The sequence below is a fragment of the Staurois parvus genome, unplaced genomic scaffold (assembly GCF_062004578.1).
Source record: "Staurois parvus isolate SC_StPar_1 unplaced genomic scaffold, SC_StPar_1.0 ptg000057l, whole genome shotgun sequence".
Classification (NCBI taxonomy): Eukaryota; Metazoa; Chordata; class Amphibia; order Anura; family Ranidae; genus Staurois; species Staurois parvus.
In genome coordinates this window covers 2063468-2069409 of record NW_028317853.1, presented here as the reverse complement: position 1 = coordinate 2069409, position 5942 = coordinate 2063468, and positions in this window count along the sequence as shown.

The following is a 5942-nucleotide window of genomic DNA, read 5'->3' as shown; positions in this document are numbered from 1 at the left end:
AATAACCCTATAAATGATTAGAAAATTGTTTATTCCGATAAACATTTCCAACATGTTGGATCTGTCATTTTCGATGGTCGCACGAAAATTGGTTGTTGCTGTGAGCACACTAATGATTCAAAAATCGAACAATCGTTCTTTCAAAATGAAATTTCATTTGTTTTTCAACTCATGTATGGTCGGCTTTAAGCTGGCCATACATGGATTGAAATTCAGGTGGTTCAGCAGAGACCAGTCAAATTTTGATCCCTGTATGGGGAGGCTGATTATACCCAAGTCAACCCATCGAGCGACTTAGGTACAACCAGCCTGTCAGATTTTACTGCATGTGATTACTGCCCGGGGCTATAGCAAGCAGTAATCATTGTTTTATGCCACCTGGGAATGCTCCCCACTCCCTGTGCCCGCCCCTGATGGGCAACAGTCACCTGTGGTGGAAGGAAAGAAATTGATTAATCTATGGCTTGCCTTACCTGTCAAAGAATTTGAATGTCTGTCCATCAAGTCCTGAGATTTACAAAGCCCTGGCAGGCAGCAAAGTCAGCTTGGTGGCCTTTTTTCAGTTAAAGTGATAGTAAAGTCAAAGGTTTTTTACTATAATAAAAAATATGATATATGTGCCTGCTCTGTGCACAGAGCCGTCCCTTACCTCTACTTTGATGGTCTCCCACCGGCACCGCCCACTCCTCTTCTGTTCTGCAGGCCCCCATAGCAAGCCATGTGCTTAGTTTACCTGCAGTGTTGCCACCCATGCCAAGTTCATAAAAAAGGGATTGATTTACTAAATGCAAATACGCTGCTCACTTGGAAGGGAAGTTATACTTTCTAAGGAAATTTCCCCCAGAACTTAGTGAATGTGGTGAAGTGAAACGTTGCAAAGAATACCCAACTTGCACATGATTGGATGATAGCAATAGCAGAGATTCCTTACAGTCTAGTTGCATTTAGCAAATCGACTCCAAAGTATGTAAGATGTGCACAAAGGAGGGAAAGAAAATATGTACAAAGTAAGAGGAAAGCTGTACCTTCCTAACATATAATTAAAAATTATATATATATATATATATATATATATATATATATATATATATATATTTTTTTTTTTTTTCTTCACCACACGCTGTTCCATGCATGCACTAACACAGCATGGTGTCCACCAAAATAAAATAGTTGCAGGTTAGAACTACAGTAAACTTAGGGATAACTTTTAGTGCCGCCTAGATCCCTGCACTCATGTCACAACACTTCTGGATTTGCTTTTGTGACCAGAAAGGAAAAATACTCACGCACACAAATAGCAAATATACTTTGGCACTGTCACTCTCTCACCCTGCCACCCTAAAAACAAATCAACAATGATCTTATGGTGAATATAGCTTTGACCTGATCGCTGAATGTAGGGGGTCGTGGGCCAGGTAAGGACCCATGCAGATGGGAAATGAGCTTATTGCCTGGCATTTTCCATTGCTGCTACCCCATGCCTGCCAGGCTACATTTATCACTTGGATCATTATGCTGTCATTCAAAGCTTGGGTAAACAAGCTAGCAAACACTAGAGGCCCAAACTGCAGAAAGAGACCCTGTATACAATGATGTCCGCTAGAGTGCTTACCCGTGCTGTGCATGAATGACAGTTCCATTCATCATAGAGATAAATGACAGCTCCATTCATCACAGAGATAAATGACAGCTCCAATTCTCACAGAGATGAATGGAGTAGGTCAAATATGCAATGGCACATACGGGAATGCGGGCAATGAACTGAACCTCCCAGCTCATCATCTTTTTGAAAGATGCTTTCATTTTATAGACTCCAAATGGCATCACAAGCGAAGTGAGCAACCATTTCCTCCAAGCAGTTATATAGATATCGAAAACATACATGTCCATGTGCAACCAAGTCCATGTTCAACCAACTCCAAGTTCAACCAAGACAGAAAAATAAATTAAAAACCTGCATTCTTTGGCCCCTGAACCTGCAGTTAATCCAGAGGACGGATAAAACCCCTATAGTGCATAGTCCTATTTTTTGTAACAGGGAAGAAAATCCTTGTAGATAGCCTAAGGATATTAGATACTCCCTAGATTAACAATGTACAATATTATTTCCTAAAAATATTTACAGCTAGCTATATTTTAAGTCCTCATGCATACAGGAAGTTAAAAAATAAAAATCTCCTAGAAGCAAGTTTTTGCAGAAAAAATGCCTGACACTTGTAAAAGTATCTAATGCTTTTACAAACGTTTAGGTGCGGTTATAAGCGTCAAGCGCTTGGGCGTTAATTCATTTCATTGACCAGAATGATAATTTATTCTGACTATTGAAGTTAATTAACACTCAACGCACCTAGCGTTTAGATGCTTTTAGAAGCGTCAAGCGTTTTTTCTGCCAGAATGCTGCTGCTCCTGGATGCACTGGCCCTGGGGTTTTTTTCCTGCAGGTAAATGCTACTGTTACTAAAAGCTTCTAAAATGTGTGCATGGACACATAGGATAACATAGAGGGGCGTTTGGAAACAGTAAAAAAAAAATAAAAAACAACAAAACACACCGTGTGCGTGAGGCCTAAGCGTTTAACACATCTAGCCTGTTTTTGAAACAATCTACAGAGTTGACCCAAACTAGCTTCTTTCACAGTTTTTACTGTAAAGAAGGCTCTCTGTATGTGGAGCTTAAAGTGTACTCTTAGTTTTTAATAATGTAGGGAGAATAGGGAGAAGTAGAAACTCCTTTTATTTTTTTACTCTCTCTGTGTCCTGTTGGGGAGATTTCCCTTCATTTCCTGGTCCAAACACACATGAGATGACGTCTCTCTAAAGTAAGAGAAGTTCTATTCTTAGACAGTTGACACAGATACAAAATGTTCCTATTGGGATAAGAATGCTTTGAGTTTTTATTGCTGAAATTTTACCTTACTACCTGTCCTGGTAATACCAAGACAAGAAATGAAGGAAACATGGGTCACCATGGTAAAAAGGCAGGGGGGAGCTGCAGGAGCTGGAACATGTTACACCCTAAAAACGGTGGTTGCCGAAGGTGAACTTTTCCTTTAAAGCATTGAAGTTAAAAGTTTAATTTAATTATATTTTGCCTTCCCTACCCTTCCCTTAACACACACACAATCAGCATGTTAATAGCATCTCTGTTACATGCTTTTCTTTAGACCCAGTTGGGTGTCTGTGCTTCCCTATGAAATACAGGTAGATCATTGCTGGTGGAAGGTGCCTGCAGCATGCTGTTCATAGCTTCCTGAAAACATCACAGCACCCTGCCTCAGTAGTCCTTTCAAAAGCTCCCATCCCTGATGCAAGCAGTGGGATGGTTCTTTGGAAGAATTATTTAAATATCTCAAATATGCATGCAGGCGGCCTCGATAATGGTTAAATGTGATTCTGAGCCTCCATGATCAAAAGTACTGAAATCCAATTAAAAAAAGGGCCAGGGATAGTCAGGCTGGGGAGGAAAGAATTAGATGATGCTGGATGTTCTCCACCCAGAAAATGAGACATACTAATTTGCTGCTGATTCCAATACACACTTTGAGAAGCTCACAGTGTACAGTGAAGTCAGAGCAAAGAGCTAGCATGGAGTTGAGCTTTAAAGTTAGTGTAGCAAAATGGCAGCCAAGCAACCAGCTTTTCCAGAAGGACAGATAACAAAAGCCCTGTTCTTCCCTCAGCACAGTCTTCCTTTAAAAGTGGGTAAAATTATTCTGTGTGTTTGGTTGAAGTTCAGCCTCTTCTGGCTAATGCACACGGTCAGTCCAAAACAAGAGCCAGTGCATTCCGTCAGATCTGCAATACAGCCTGGCCAAGTGCCGGCCTGCACTGCATTAATAGATTAGTTATTTAGAAATCATCAGGCAGTCAGACAAAAGCCTGCACTCAGCAGATTCAGCCTCTAGTATCCATATTGAATGGCCCAGTAATTATGAAAAGAAAACATAAATTGCACAAAATGTTAGGTGTTTACCATTTTATGTGCGTATGTAAATTCAATTTTATAAATTCAATTTGCACAAAGGCACGTCTCCTTCTTAAGAAAACCTTGTCAATGTCCCTTACGTTAAAATTAATCCAGCAGTGCACTGCAATGATATATGTATATGATGGTACTCCACTATAAATATAGCTACCAAATTCATGTATTAAAGAAATACAGGCAGATTTAGATCATTGTGATTAGTCCATACACAGTGGGAAAAATAATTATTTGATCCCCTGCAGATTTTGTAAGCTTGTCCACTTACAAAGAAATGAAGGGTCTATCATTTTTATCATAGGTCTATTTTAAATGATAGAAACGGAATATCAACTAAAAATCCAGAAAAAACTCATGATACATATTCTATAAATTGAGCTGCAGTTCAGGGAGTAAAATAAGTATTTCCCCTTCCAACCAACAATAATTCTGGCTCCCACAGACAGGCTATGTGCTCATGTGGTACACAGATTAGTCCTGTCAATTTAAGAAGGTGTTCCTAACAACAACTCGTTATGTGTATAATAGAATCTCTTTATTGGGCACCACCATGGGTAAGACCAAAAAGCTGTCAAAGGAAGTCAGGGACAAGCTTGTAGACATGCACAAGGCTGGAATGGGCTACAAGACCATCAGCAAGAAGCTTGGTGAGAAGGAGACAACTGTTGGAGTGAATTTTTCCCAAATGGAAGAAATACAAAATAACCATCCATTGCCCTCGGTCTGGAGCTCCATGCAAGATTTCACCTCATGGGATAAGGATGATCATGAGAAAAGTGAGAGATCAGCCCATAACTATACAGGAGGAGCTTGTGAATGATCTTAAGGCAGTTGGGTCCACAGTGACCAAACAAACCACTGGTAACACAATACACTGCCATAGATTGAAATCCTGCAGCACCTGCAAGGTCCCCCTGCACATGTACAGGCCCATCTGAAGTTTGCCAGTGAACATCTAAATGATTCAGAGAAGGATTGGGAGAAAGTGCTGTGGTCAGATGAGAGACCAAAATTGAGCTCTTTGGCATTAACTAGACCCGCATTGTTTGGAGGAAGAAAAATGCTGACTATGACACTAAGAATACCATCCCTACAGTCAAGCACAGAAGTGGAAACATTATGCTTTTGAGCGTTTTCTCTGCTAGAGGTGCAGGCTGACTTTGCCGCATTGAGTGGCCAATGGATGTGAGCCATGTAATGTAAAATCCATGGATGAAAACCTTCTTCCCTGAGCCAGACCACTGAAGATGGGTTGCAGACAGGTGTTCCAGCATGACAACGACCCAAAACACACGGCCAAGGCAATAAAGGAGTGGATCAAGAAGAAGCACACTAAGGTCCTGGATTGGCCTAGCCAGCCTCCAGATCTTAATCCTATAGAAAATTTATGAAGGGAGCTGAAACTTTGAGTTGCCAAGTGACAGCCAAGAAACTTTACAAATTTGGAAAAAAACGCTATAGGAAAGTGGACCAAAATCCCTCCTGAGATGTGTGCAAACCTCTTAACCAACTACAAGAAACGTCTTACCTCTGTGCTTGCTTCTCCATTAAGTACCAAGTCATGTTTTGCTTGGAGATTAAATACTTATTTTACTCACTGAACTGCAACTCAATTTATAATATTTGTATCATGTGTTTTTTCTGGATTTTTAGTTGATATTCTGTCTCTATCATTTAAAATACACCTATGATAAAAAGTATAGACTCTACTTTCTCTGTAAGTGGGCAAACTTACAAAATCTGCAGGGGAGCAAATAATTATTTTCCCCACTGTATTTGGTCAATGGACAACTGATAAATATACCTTTAAACTCTATCTACCTGTAATTCTTTAAACTCCCATATTCACTTAAACACCAGCTGAAATGCCAAATCAGGCTGATAAATGTGAGTGCCTGTCCTGGTTGCTGAAATGAAAACGTTCTCTAGCTTTAAAAAAAAAAAAATTATAATGCACATAA